The 15,186-nt window shown below is 47.1% G+C and overlaps 1 long non-coding RNA gene across 1 annotated transcript in view; it reads left to right on the top strand.

The window, feature by feature from the left end:
• The window catches only part of LOC140392437 (uncharacterized), a 39,453-nt gene that overhangs the window by 12,823 nt on the left and 11,444 nt on the right, over positions 1 to 15,186 (top strand). Inside the window, exon 2 of the long non-coding RNA XR_011935353.1 lies at positions 9,143 to 9,288. This is a non-coding gene — a long non-coding RNA (uncharacterized lncRNA). The remainder of the gene's footprint in view (positions 1 to 9,142; positions 9,289 to 15,186) is intronic.

Raw genomic sequence — 15,186 nt, 5'->3', positions numbered from 1 at the left:
ACTGTGGGAGGAAACTGGAGTACCCAAACAAAACCCATGCCGACACAGGGAGAATGTGCAAATTCCACACTGACAGTCACCCAAAGTCGGAATCAAACCCGGTTCCCTGGTGCTGAGAGGCTGCAGTGCTAAACACTGTGCTACCGTGCTGCCGTTTCCATACTACCAATAAAAGAATAAGGCTGAGATTTTGCGACCCTGCCGTAGCGGGACCTGCCGTGAGGAATGCACAAGCCTGCCAAAAACCCATTGACTTTCAGCAGGGCAGGAAGAGCCCAGCAGCAGGGAGGGGCTGGAAAATCCTGGCCTCTGTCGATTCCCGGGGAGCGCAGGCAGCACCTTGGGTCCCTACCTTTGCGTGCCGTGCAAAGCTCACATTTACAGAGTAAACAAAATAAGGAGAATCTAATAATAGGTTTTGAATTTGCACGCAGACCACTTCGATGTAATCACTAATTCCGAGCTGTTGCAGGGAAAAAGTCAGCCTGAGTCAGAAGTTTGAATCGCAAGACAGGGTTTATTATCTGAAGCTCCAGGCAGAACAGCGGGCCGGCGTTAAAAGACAGCACGGTCCACACTGAACTCAAAATACATACAGAAAGGCTTTATCTTTTCTAGTACAGATTTCTTACAAGTTTTGGCAGGCTTTTGGGTTCATGTATATTTACAGGTTTACCCTGCAGACATGATTCTTGGCGGGCTTATTCATGAAGGTTTTATCGTAGGTTAGTTTCAGTGGGCCATTACTGGTTCCCACTTCACAGCCCATTCATTCATGATTTCATTCATTCATAGCTTTTCGCGGGCTTCCTGGTTCTGACGTCAATACCGTGCATTTTAATAGGATTTATTTAGGTTCACAATAGAGGTCCCTTTAACTAGATTAAATGGTGATGGCTTTTGGGTGGCGGTGAGATATGTTCCGGGTTTCATAACGAGGTGTTAAATGCAGGCTTTGTATTGATTGGGAATACTTTATTGTCCTGATAGGATCTGTGTCTGTGCTTTTTAAGTGTGGTCTTTCTGTGCTACCCATCTGATTTAACCCTTTGCCTGCCTGTTTCTGGTACAGTGTCAGCCATGATTTATGGTCTTGATCCGTTGTCCCGAATTTTCCCCTTACATGAGCCATGGAACTTTGTATAAATGTATCATTCTGACAGCCTTTCTGCTGCCGTTATTCTTTATCACAGACGCATAGAATGGTTGCAGCACAGAATGAGGCTATTTGGTCCATCTTGTCCTTGCTGTCTCTCTGCAAGAACCCAGCAAGACCCATTCCTCATATTGTCATTGCTTCTTTTGCCATTCAACTTAAATCAGTGTCTTTTGATTCTTGGCCCTTCTATCAATGGAACAGTTTCTCTCTGCCTACTCTGTCTAGACCCCTCATGATTTTGAAATCTTCTTATTAAATTTCCTCTCTGCCATATCTAATATAACCTTTACACAACTGCCAAATTTCTGGCACCTCTAATTTTGTACTCCATGCCTCGATCAATAAAAGCTGTATGCCTGTTTGACCACTTTCTCAACCTGCTCTGCTACCTTCAACAGTTTGTGCACATGTAACCACCCCCCCCCCCACCACTCCCACCCCTGTGCCTGCCACCAGCCAGTCTGTGTCCCCTTGCAGCCAACACTATTTTCCACACAGTTCACAATACTCTCATGTTTTCTGTCACCTGAAAACTTTGAAATTATACCCTGCACATTCAAATCTAGGTCATTAATATAGATTTTTAAAAGCAGCGGTTCTAGTGCCGATGCTGGGGAACCACTACATTACCACTGCCATTGTCCCTTTTACCCTTTTATTCCTTGCTGGCAAACCTATTATGTGGCACTTTTGCAAGCACCTTTTAGAAGTCCTTGCACTCCAAATTGATCTTCTGTTAAATTGGCGAAGCAGTATCCCATGTCTGTGTACGATGGATTGTAATGTCATCAATGAATGTTAACGTGTGACTTTACACCTACAGTTCCCCATTTTGGTAACAGTTAGTTGCAAATATTATTTCGCCAGCAAGAAAGCTGCATTATAATTCAGAGGAGGGGGTCTAGAAAGGTCAGTCTGCTCAACTCACTCCGCCATAGATTAGTAGGAAGTGAACTAGCATCTGCAATTCTTAACATTGTGAGATGTTGGTCTCAGTGAAGCTATCAGAATGACTGAATGGACGGAAGGCATGTTCTCACTAAGAGGGAAGGAAAATCCCAGTTGCGCACTCCTGCTCATTATTGTTAGAGGGCATAAGCCTCTGGTAGCCCCCTTTATCTTGAAGTGCTGCCTGAGGCCTTAGAAGCAGCGAGGAATGGCTAAAGAAAATTTAGTTTTGGCACAAAAGTGATTCATTATCATGAGTATACAATAATAATAATCTTGATTAGTGGCACAAGTAGGCTTATTAACACTGCAATGAAATTACTGTGAAAAAACATAACAGTTAAACGCATGATTAAAACACAATGTTGAGCACAACGCCAGCACAATGTTTAATCTGAATAATGTTGAAATGCATTTGTCCAGTACTTCAGGGGAATAGGTTGGCAATATTGCAAAACTGAAGCATAGCAGCAGCAAAGGAAAATCATATGAAAATGCTGCCTTAGCCTCACCACTCATGAAGTGCAGTCAAAATGTCTAAATCAGCAAAAGGTTTTCCATTGTAACATCTGGAAAATATATTAAACTATGGAAATAAAAGTAACCACAACTCCCTCAATATTTGATCGTTGGGCTAACTGAAGAATTGGATGACATGTTGGGGGAAGTGTAAGATCAATGTCATTCTTTTCAACAAAAACAGGAAACCTTTACAAACCATTGGTTCTAAAAAATATCTTACGAAGGTTTTTCTGGAAATCCTTTATTGAGAACACATTTTCTTTGGAAGAGAAATAGGAACATATTAAGATAAAAGCCTCAATTTGGATAATAGCATTGAAAAATAGTATTCAATAAAAGCGTTGAACTTTATAGCACAAAAAAGTCATGTGGCCCATCTAACGTTAAAGTTTAGTTCTCGATGCGCCCTAGTAAAACCCTTCACCGATTTTAATTCCTTCATTAAATTTCCTCTTGACTTTCTCTACTGTAGTAGACAAAGACACTGGGCTGGATTCTCTGGTCTCCCAGTCATTTGCTGGCAACGGGATTCTATCTTCTCGCCGCTTGTCAATGGGATTTCCCATTGTAACTATCCCAGGCGACTGCGAAACCCGACGGGAAGAGTGAACCGCAGCGACCGGAGCATTCCGGCCACTATTAACCCGAAGATCCAAGTCAGGCCAGATTGTTTGTGACAGTGTGAGAATATCAAAAAAAAGGAATCACGGTACCCACAGAGAAATGAGCAAGAAAGCTGGAAATTATGAGATTTATATGCTACAGTCAATACAGCGGCCAGAGATAGAAGCTAAAGTGAGAATGAAGGAATAATGGCAAGAATGAACAACACAGGTTCTGAGAGGAAGTAGTTGCACTTGTTAAAATGTCATCAAGGTCCAGAGAATCATAGAATTTACAGTGCAGAAGGAGGCCAATCGGCCCATCGGGTCTGCACCGGCACTTGGAAAAAACACCCTACCCAAGCCCACACCACCACTCTATCCCCGTAACCCCAGCTAACTTTTTTTTTGGACACTAAGTACAATTTTTGAATGGCCAACCCACCTAACCTGCATTTGTTTGGACTGTGGGAGGAAACTGGAGCACCCAAAAGAAACCCATGCAGACACGGGAGAACGTGCAGACTCCGCACAGACAGTGACCCAAGCCGGGAATCGAACCCGGGATCCTGGCGCTGTGAAGCAGAAGTGATAACCACTGTGCTACCATACCGATTGTATGGCCGATTGTTGATACCATGATAGGAATGAGAGAATGAGTGGGGTGTGTGTGGGAGTCAGCGGTGGCAGCAATGGAAGCAAGATTATGTACCAAATGCCAATGTGCACTGTTTTTATTGCCTTAGAATGGCACATCTGCTGCAGCAATGTGCGCTCTCCTTCTATATGTCTGAAGACCCGAGTGGTGATCACAGATGTGCAAACTGGGCAATAAACAAAAGGTAAATGGATCATTCATCAAATAAAAACAAAGTGAATGCTTGGTTTGTTAGAATGCATGTCACCAATTAAAAAAATAAATGTATTGATTTTGTTTTTTTGCCTTACTCGCTTCTCTTCTCACTTCATTTATTGATAAAGGAAGCTGTGCCCAAAGTTCACTGGGGCCATGTCCTTAATACATCAGAGCAAGATGAACAACTTTCAGCTGGAAACTGAAAATGGTTGACTGAAACTTGTAAACTTGAACAGTCAGCACTTACAGTGAACAGATCTCCAAATAGATAAATAAACACTTGTGGCCACGTTACACAAACTATATGCACATATAGCCCATACAGGGTTCTCAGCATTGGCAAGGGAATGTAATTAAGTTAGAAATGATCAGTGTTTTTCTTTTGTAAGTCGCAAAATCGAGTAAAAATAAGTATAAGAAATGTTGTTGTAACATCTGACTCTGGCCCTTAAAAACTGAAGGGTAGCTTTTCCTACTAATATCATCTGAGCGAGTCTCATGTTAAAGAGATTTCTTTCTTGGGCCGGGTGGGGTGTGGCTGCAGGCGGATAGTAAATCCGTTTGTGCCAGTTTGCATTGTCCACCTGCTGTTAATGCCTATTGCTTATCATTACATTAAAAATTAAACTAATAATTAAGGGTCCACAATAGTGAAATTGTCTCCCTCAGTTACAATTTTTAATCATAAATATCACCATTAAACTGGCAATGCTGAAGTAAATCCACCAAAACAGTGGTTAGAATAACAAGCTGTCTTCTGTTATCAGCAATAGCTCTTTAACCAGCTTCATGCCAGATTAAATACTTCATGTACTGATCCATACGGGAGCAACAGCTACTATGCCACATCTGGAGCACAGAAATCCTGCCAACAGAATTCAGCAGCTAACAGCTAATTGTCTGCCTGAGGTGGTTGGACTCAGCAGACGGAATTAACTAAGTTTTGTCTGGAATGACAAAGTGGCTTAACCAATCAATCTGTAAGAAGCCTAGCATTACAAATGCGCACAGTATGTGGCTGTTTTTAGAGGTCGGCTGGGCACGGTAGCACAGTGGCTAGCACTGTTGCTTCACACACCAGGGTTCCAGATTCGATTCCCGGCTTGGGTCACTATCTGTATGGAGTCTGTACATTCTTCCCGGGTCTGCATGGGTTTTCTCCGGGTGCTCCGGATTCCTCCCACAAGTCCCGAAAGATGTGTTTGGTAGGTGAATTGGACATTCTGAATTCTCCCTCTGTGTATCTGAACAGGCGCCGGAGTGTGGTGGCTACGGGATTTTCACAGTAACCTCATTGCAGTGATTATGTGGGCTTATGTGTGACAATAATAAAGATTGTTACTTCAGGCTGTACTGTGCATGTCCATCCCCCATTTACCCTTAAATAGATTTGATATTGTGCATTAATATTGGCTTATGTCAGTTTTAGTTGTGTCCTCAGTGAGTGCCAGCTAAGGTCCTTTGAGATTGGTGCAATCCGCACACTCCTTTTACCATCAGTTGCTTCATGTGTTTGAAATGCTACGTTTGAGTTTGGTCGATTATTTGGCATTCTTATTACTTTTGTCAGATTATTTCATCGGCATTGACGGCACCGCTGTTGAATTATTAGCACAAAAGACTATGGGTATAGACTGATTTCAGGCTGCAATGGAAGCAGTTTGCTTTTACTGCCTGTTCAATCCAACAGACAGGCAAAGGTAATTTGGCCATATAGTCTGTGGGCACTGTTCAAAGGAACAACAAAAAACCCACAAGGGGAGGGCAATTGTGGAGGGTGGTATCAATGGAATGAGAATTGGCTGAAAGTTTTCTGTGGGGCAAACATTTTCATTAATTGGTGTATTGTAGGGGCCCACAGTGGTCCCTTTAAGGATGATTAAGCTGGTCGATGTTTGGTGCCAATGGCTGGAGTGAGCACCTCAGAATTGCCCCAGGCTCCTACAACCACTTCAGGATCCCACTTTACATACTGCATCAGGGGAATGACTTAGCCATCCTGACAAAGTCCCCGAGGAAGACCATGGAAACAGGCCGGTAAATGGAGGCATTTTCGACCCACCGCCGGGTAACGGCAGCAGTTCAGTCGTAAACCAAATTTAACACAGGTTAACTACATCATCCTAAAATCAAAATGGATACAAATGACGGAACGTCCCCACCACAATCAATGATTTCCTCAAACCTTCTATCGCAATGGAGAAATTTGAAATCAGCCGGGGATTTCCGAGGGCAAAATGAAAAATTATTTTCTCCACAAGCAATGACTTTGCAGAGAACACGTTCTTTGGACAAAAAGTCAAATTAAATGAGAGACAAATGTGATAGGAGAAAAACCCTGTTAGGGAGGGGGGGAGGTGGGAGGGAACAAAGAAAGAGAATGAGAGAACGGCAAAAACATGAAAGAAAAAGGGAAAAAAACAAAGGACAAAAGCAAGACCAGGGGAAATCACAGAAACAGCTGAGAATGGGCAATGAATCAGCAGCAGGAGTTAAAATGACTGCGAGGAAAAGTGTCAGATGATAGTATATTATAAATAATAAAATGGAACTTTCAGTCAAATAATTTCTCTTTGTATAAAAGAGAATCATTAATCTCATTTTTTTCAAAAATTTCAGGAAAAGCAGCTGGGAAAGCTTGACCATGATATAACAGCATTGGACTAACTGAACACAGTAACACAAGTAGGCTAATTAACCCCTCAAACCTGTTCTGCCATTCAATTAAACCCGCACAATCTGTGACCTAACTCCATATTAAAAAAATATAACATGGCAAAGCTTACTCTGAGGCGAATAGGAAATGAAATCTCAGTGGGGTATGTATGGCTGGTCATAAAATGTAATAATAGGGAATATGCCACTTGAGAATGTTCAATGACGGCTTGGGCAAGATCGATATAGCTTCAACAAACTCAACAGCAGCAGGTTAATTATAACCTGCCGCCTTTGTCAGGGTTAAACTCACAGTGGAGGGAAAACATTAATTTGATTTTTTTTCTTGTTAATTGCATTTCCCTTTGCAGTACAGGGAATAATGTTTTACTTGAAATCAATGAAAATGGTGTGGTTTCTATTTTAAAAGGTGGTGGATTTGCAATGCCAGCTTAGTGCTCGGGTGGAAACTCTACCCTCACAGAGTCACTTTCCCAGGCAATGACAGTAGCATATGGCCTGGATGAGTGTGAGAAGGGTTATGCAATTTGACACTCCAGGGTACTCTCCCATTCAGGAAGTAAGCTGGAAACAAATCATAGGTTAAAAAGATAAAGGCTGAAGTGACCCTAACAGTCAATGGGAGTGAAACAAAAACAGAAAATACTGGACAATCTCAGCAGGTCTGACAGCATCTGTGGAGAGGGAAGGGAGCTACCATTTCGAATCTGGATGACACTTTGTCAAAGCTTTGAGTAATTGGAAAGTACTTATCTCTCTTTGATGTGGTTGATGTTTATAAACATTGGGGTTTAAGCACTTAGAGTCACTCACCCATGAAGGATGATGAATGAATCAAAGCTGCAGCAGTTTTGTGGAAGCTCTCAATCACTACTAGAAATTAATGAATGGGTTGAAGCTAATAGATCTTAGGGGTTTGGACACAGGCTACAGCTGGTCTATTTCCAGAAATAGACACATGGTGCTTCCAGGTAAGTGTTACAACTGTAATTTCTGTCACTGCCCCTGTCGTGACTGCTCTCTCGGCTCCAAACGGGTCTTTTTTCTGTGGGGTCTGTGGGGGAGGGGGCAGGGAGGGCCTCTATTTAGGGGGTCCCTGCGGGGGTCCCTCTAATTAGGGGGTCCATGTGGGGCATCTGTCGAGTTAGGGGGCCGCTGTTGGGGGGCCCTTCTAGTTAGAGGATCACTGTGGGGGGATCCTTTAGTTAGGGAGTTTCTGTGGGCGTTCCTTTAGATAGGGAGTCTCTGTAGGGGGCTTGTTTGGGTAGAAAGTCGCTGTGCGCAGGGGGCTTACTTTAGTTAGAGGGTCCTAGGGGGGTCTCCCTATTAAGGAGGTTCCCGGAGGACCTCCCTATTAAGGGGGTCTCTTGGGTGGGTCTCCCATTTTAGGCAGTCTCTGGGGGGGGGGGGTGTATGGGGCCTGGTAGATAAGGGCATGCATTGTGTGGGGGGAGCGTGGCCCTTGGATGGACTTTGGGGGAAACCCCCTCAATGAGTTACCCCTTTGGCCCACCACGAGGACCGACATGTCAGGCTCACATTTGGCGAGACCTGTTGTGATTCCTGCCCATGTGATTCCCGGTGTAGGAGACTGGGGAATGACGGAGAGCTGGAGAATAGGGTGTCTGGCCCGCGAAGTGGATACAAGTGGGTCATTAAGACCCATTTGCATCCATTTACATCCCCTGCTGAAGCGCAGGCATGAATCCCAATCCTACCACCAGTGGGGGTGCCAGAGCATCACAATTCGATTGGCGCCCATAGGCGCCCGACACCGATCCCAATTTTTCAATTCTCCGCCGCATCGAGGACCCTGTTACCGGCGGCGGCTGGCGGAGAATCCAGGCCATTATTTCTCTCCCATGTGTATTGACCCTTAATAAAAAGTGAATCCTAGGGCAGCATGGTGGCACAGTGGGTTAGCTCTGCAGCCTCACGGCGCCGAGGTCCCAGGTTCGATCCCGGCTCTGGGTCACTGTCCGTGTGGAATCTGCACATTCTCCCCGTGTTTATGTGAGTTTCACCCCCACAACCCAAAGACGTGCAGGGTAGGTGGATTGGCCACACTAAATTGTCCCTTAATTGGAAAAAATGAATTGGGGACTTTTTAAAAAGTGAATCCTGCATGTACTCAAGTAACAGGAGATCTCATGTAAATGACACTCCCAACTTTTGGCCAAAAATCCTTCATTTTGCATACATTACATACATAAGTCGACACCTGACTTTTGGCCGAAACATCCAAACTCTTCTTACCATCCACTCAGCTCTGAAGTCAATTTTGCCTGAAACAAAATGTATTATCTGTGTTCGGGATCTAGATGAGGTTTCTTTAGGGTTTGCCTGTCACCCTAAAAATGCTACTATTATTCACAGCAGATGGAGAATTCAAGACACCAGAGAAGAAGGCTAGAGATTGGGGGAAGCTCTACGCACAGCTCAGGCCGACGCCTAACAATAGGAAATCCTAGCCTGTTTCTCATGGATCTATCTGAATCTTCGCCTTGAAACAAACAACATAATAGGTGAGGTACCCTCAATAATGACACTTAGAGATTAAACTGTAAAGAAGATTTTATTAGACTAATAACTATGCTAGAGCTAGAGACGAGAGCTGACTGTTACAGACCATGAGGCAGCCCTTTATGTATGGCTCCCAGATAGGCGGAGGCAGAGGCGGAGTCCCCAGGGTTCCAAGCCCGGTCTTAAAGGAGACATCACCTTACATGATGATAAGGCAGTAACTGTTCATCACATTCACCCCCTGTTTAAAAAGGAGTCCGGCGGGGGTGAAGTGCCATCATAGGTCCATCCGTCTCGGTGGCCGGATCGTCCTCCTCGACCTCCTCAATTCGGGCGGTGGTGCGGCGGGCACGGACGTCCCGGTTGAGGGCACATCCGGGAGCACAGCGGTCGGAGCTTCGGTCCGGGTCGGGGCAGGGAAACTAGGCAGGGCCAGGGGTAGCGGAGCCGGCGCCGGCGGGGTGTGTAAAGGGGGGGCGCAAGGGGGGGACGCACGGTAGGGGCTCACCAACAGGTGGTATGGCCGGAAGGGGGTGTGTTGTAAGGGGCGACGGGTCCTGCAGGGGCGCGGTGCGGGAAGGGGCGTCTGTGGTGGAGGATCAAGCGGGTGCCAGATCCCGGAGGGAAACCGTATCTTGCCTGCCGTCGGAGTACTCCACGTAGGCGTAACTGGGGTTGGCGTGGAGCAGTCGGACCTTTTCAACGAGGGGGTCTGTTTTATGGCTCCTCGCGTGCCTCCAGAGAAGAACAGGTCCCGGAGCCATCAGCCAAGGTGGAAGCGAGACCCCGGAGGTAGACTTCCTGGGGAAGAGAAACAATCGGTTGTGAGGGGTCTCATTCGTGGCCGTGCAGAGGAGTGACCTAATGGAGTGTAGGGCATCGGGTAGGACCTCCTGCCAGCGGGTGGTTGGGAGATTTCTCGACCGCAGGGCCAGAAGGACAGCCTTCCACACTGTCGCGTTCTCCCTCTCCACCTGCCCGTTTCCCCGCGGGTTATAACTGGTCGTTCTGCTCGAGGCGATGCCTTTGCTGAGCAGATACTGACGCAGTTCATCGCTCATGAACGATGTACCCCAGTCGCTGTGGATATAAGCGGGGAAACCGAACAGCGTGATGATGCTGTGCAGTGCCTTAATCACCGTGGCTGAGGTCATGTCGGTGCAGGGAATGGCGAATGGGAGAACTCATCGATCACGGTGAGGAAATAGGCATAACGGTTGGTGGACGAGAGGAGCCCCTTGAAGTCCACGCTCAGTCGCTCAAAGGGGCCCAAGGCCTTCACGAGCCGAACCTTGTCTGGCCGGTAGAAGTGCGGTTTGCACTCCGCACAGACTTGGCAGGCCCTGACCATGGCCTTGACCTCCTTGGTTGAGTAAGGTAGGTTGCGGGACTTGATGAAATGGATTAGCCGGGTAACCCCCGGGTGGCAGAGGTCATTGTGGATGGCTTGCAGGCGGTCCTCCTGCACGTTGGTGCATGTGCCGCAGGACAGGGCATCTGGGGGCTCGTTGAGCTCCCCTGGACGATACTTGATATCGTACGAGTAGGTGGAGAGTTCGATCCTCCACCTCAAAATTTTATTGTTTTTTATTTTGCCCCGTTGCGTGTTATCGAACATATAGTACTGGTCCACCATTTGGTCCATCGCCCTTTGAAAGGCGGAGACCCCATTTGTGACACCAAAGGGGACCCTGAGGAAGTGAAAGAGCCGGCCGGCTGCTTCGAAGGCAGTATAGGGGCGGTCTTTTGGTCGGATGGGAAGCTGGTGGTAGGCATATTTGAGGTCGACCGTGGAAAAGACTCGGTATTGGACGATCCGATTTACCATTTCCGCGATGCAAGGAAGGGGGTACGCATCAAGCTGCGTGAATCGGTTTATGATCTGGCTATAATCCATGACCATCCGTTTCTTTGATAAAAGCCATATCTTGGGCACTGTAGCGCCGGCTCCTGGTGGCGACGGGCTTACAGTCAGGAGTGAGGTTAGCGAATAGCGAGGGGGGTGCGACTTTCAGTGTCGCAAGGCAGCACACCGTGAGGGGAGGCAAGGGTCTGCCGAACTTTAGTGTCAGGCTTTGGTGGCTGCACTGGAAATCCAGTCCGAGCAGCAGGGGGGCACAGAGGTGAGGGAGGATATAAAATTTGAAACGGGTGTATTTGGCACCCTGGATCGAGAGATCCGCAATACAGTACCCCGTGATTTGTACCGAGTGGGACCCAGATGCGAGGTCTATGGTTTGGGATGCGGGATGGGTGCGTAGGGAGCAGCGCCTTACCGTTTCAGGGTGGATAAAGCTCTCAGTGCTCCCGGAGTCGAAGAGGCATGCAGTGTCGTGCCCGTTGACCTGGACCTGCATCATGGAGTTCTGCAGGTGTTTTGGCCGAGTTTGATCGAGGGTGATCGCACCCAGTCGCGGGTAGTCGGAGTCGTCAGCCGAGTCGGACTTGTAAAATGGCCGCCGCCGCCGGCTGCGCGTGTCGGGTCGAGAAGATGGCCGCCGACAAGATGGCCGCTCCCATGATTCGCACGAGGCTGATGACGCGTCAGAAGAGGGCGTGTCGGGTCGGTGTGCAGCAGCATTGCGAGGCCTGCGGGCCTGAGAGCCTGATTTTCGGGCCGGCTGTTCTTTGTTTTTCTGGCCCCTGGGTCTGGCCAGGCAGACCCTCGCAAAATGCCCTTTCTTCCCGCAGTCGCTGCAGATCGCGGAGCGGGCTGGACAACGTGGGCGTGGGTGCTGGCCCTGCCCGCAGAAGTAGCATGGTGTGTCCCCATGGTGAGCGGGTCGCCGCGTGGCGCAGGCCTGTAATACGGTTGAGTCTGAGGAAGTCCGGGGGGGGCTGGCAGAGTCCGCGGGGTACGTACCCAAGTTATGTCGGGCCACCTCCAGCGAGGAGGCGAGCGTTAGCGTCTCCTGGAGGTCTTTTGCCCCATTTTCGAGCAGCCGCTGCCGGATGTAGGTCGAGCAGATGCCAGACATGAAAGCGTCCCTGATGTGCAGGTTCATATGGACTTCCCCTGTCACATCCTGATGGTCACAGTCCCTGGCAAGCGCGGTGAGTTTCTCAACAAACTCGTTGAGCGATTCCCCCGAGCGCTGCCGGCAGGTCGAGAGCAGATACCGGGCGTGCACCTCATTGATGGGTTTGACAAACCGCTTGCGGAGCAACTCGATCACTTCCTCATAAGCCGTCGCCTTTTCGAGCGTGGCGGAGATTCTGTGACTCACCCGGGCGTGGAGTAGATGCAGCTTGCGTGGCCCCAGGATGGGAGTCTCTGCGGAGTCCAGGTAGGCCTCGAAGCACCGCAGCCAGTATTAAAAAATTTCCTTCGCCTCTGCCGTTCGTGCTTCCAGATTGAACTTCTGTGGTTTTAGGCCTGCGTCCATCCTGAATCTAGTTTAGTCTAATAAACTGAGGTACCCTCAATAATGACACTTAGAGATTAAACTGTAAAGAAGGCTTTATTAGACTAATAACTATGCTAGAGCTAGAGACGAGAGCTGACTGTTACAGCCCATGAGGCAGTCCTTACGTATGGCTCCCAGATGGGCGGAGCCAGAGGCGGAGTCCCCAGGGTTACAAGCCCAGTCTTAAAGGGACATCACCTTACATGATGATAAGGCAGTAACCGTTCATCACAATAGGTATTGCAGATTTCAAACGCAGTCCTGGATGTTGTAGCTGGTTTACAAAGGGAAACAATTTTGTGCTGCGACATAAGACGAGCAATCCATAGCTGCCATTAATTCTGCTACAATTATTCAGGCTACTCCGTCAATTATTTTTTTATTGAGATAATTGATTTGAAAACAAAATAATGATAATATCCAACGTGCAGAAGGGGAAGGCAATAGAATTTTTAAAATTCCTGATGATTGTATATCTTGTGTCACCTGTAGTGTACTTAATCCTTAGGACTTGTGATGGATGGGGAAATAGGTTCCTCAGAAAAAAAATAATGGATAGGCAGAGGAATGTCAGCTAGATGACAGACAGAGAGATTGGAAGGGCTGTGATTGCCAAGGCATCTGTATGGAGAGGTTATTTTAATTGACAGCAAGAAATAAATATTGGAGTCGGTTGTGGCTTAGTTGTTGGTGCTTGCACTTGTGTGCCAGAAGATTGTGGGTTAGACCTTCGCCAGGGACTTGAGCACAAAAAGCCTAAGCCAACTTTTCAATTGGGTGCTGAAGGAATGCTGCACTATCAAAAGGTGTGTCTTTCGAAAAAGATGTTAAACCGGGGCACCATCTACCCTCCCTGCTGGACATAAAAGATCCAATGGCGCTAGATTAACGAAGGGGAATTAGCCCTGGAATTAGACCAATATGTATCCCTCAATCAACATCGCATGAGAGAAATGGAGTATCTAGTCAATATCGCATTGCTCTTTGTGCGAGCTTGCCCTGCGCAAACTGGTTGCTGCATTTTCTACATCGTGGTAACACTTCAAAGTGTCTAGTGCTTCAGGGTATCCTGAGATCCTAATATATACTGTAGTAAATTCACATCTTTCTTCCTTTGTTTTAAACAAAAGCATGCCACCTGTAGTTTATTTACTGCAAATGTAATGTTTTGGTTTGAACAATGTGCATCAAATTACATTAAGCGAGCAATCCAGAAACAGTGGCTGAATTCATGCGAGTAATTCCAACATGGTAGCATTCAAACAAACAATATTGCTATTCCTTTTGTGCATTGTGGCACTGGAGTATATAATCTCCAATTGTAAATCTATATAATTGGAGTTTCAGCACAGTGTGTGAGGAGAACAATATCATAAGGAGAAATTATTCTCAAATTCTCTCTCAAGGTCAGCTATTGCTACTGCTGTCAGACTTAATTTATTTTATTACAGCTTTTGGGAGCAGGCACTAAATGGATTGGTATCAATACTGACTATGGACAATATGATCCTGCCCAGGAACGCATTTGGGGAAATTTTCTTAATTACCAACGGTATAGCCAATTTCCCAATGTCTGTTTATTGACTGCTTCAAAACGTGCAGCATTCACAAGTTATTTAAACAGGGAGAATGCTAGAGCCTGCTGAATCCGATTACATTGGCCTCAGCATTAACAGGGAAGTCTCAAGGCTGCGCTGGAGCCTGGTAGAACCGAGAAAGGCTGGGAATGGTGAGGCCTTCCCTCATTTAAATGCTATCCAAGATGGATTTTGAGGCTGCATGAAAAGACAGGATTACTTGTCTGTATAATTGCAGCAGCACCCTTTGGGGGTGAGTGTGTGTGTGTGTATGTGTTGGAGTGGTGGGGAGGGGGAATGGGGGTTGGAGGGAAGGTTGTCAGCAGCTGGAAAGGCTTTCAGATTCTCGGATTCGACTCTTGGTAGAAGGCAGAACCAGAGGGCAAGATCGCTCAGTACTGAGAACAGGGAAAAGCACAAGAAGTTGGCACGCGTTACCTGGAGGGAGGTGTGCCCCCCCCTCCCTCACGGCATGTTATCCCGTGCCGGAGGCAGCTTACCATTGGTTGGCAGCGGCAGGATCTACCAGTCCCGCCGGTTTCGACAACATTTTGCGTTGTTCGCCGGCTGCACCACCAGGGAATCTGCCAGAGGGGTTACCAATGGGGGGAGTGGCAGATCCCACCAGCTGTTCCTATGGACATCAAAAACACAACTGTTGGGGCAGAATTTTCTCAAAAATAGGCAGAATGGTGCAGCGGGCAGGAAAAATGGTGAGGAAGCCACCAGCCCCAAAGGCATCCATCCCTGAAAAAGTGTTCAGCTCATAGCCGCAAAAATGAAGGGGCATGTCCCACAATGCCACACCGGCGGGGCCTGCTCCGATTGAGCCCACACCACCAATAACTGTCCTATACAAGAAATGTAAAATATAACCCCGCCCCTTGTCATAATATACACCAGTATATCATGGTGC

The sequence above is a fragment of the Scyliorhinus torazame genome, chromosome 16 (genome assembly GCF_047496885.1).
Source record: "Scyliorhinus torazame isolate Kashiwa2021f chromosome 16, sScyTor2.1, whole genome shotgun sequence".
Classification (NCBI taxonomy): Eukaryota; Metazoa; Chordata; class Chondrichthyes; order Carcharhiniformes; family Scyliorhinidae; genus Scyliorhinus; species Scyliorhinus torazame.
This window is presented reverse-complemented; position numbering and strand designations above follow the sequence as displayed.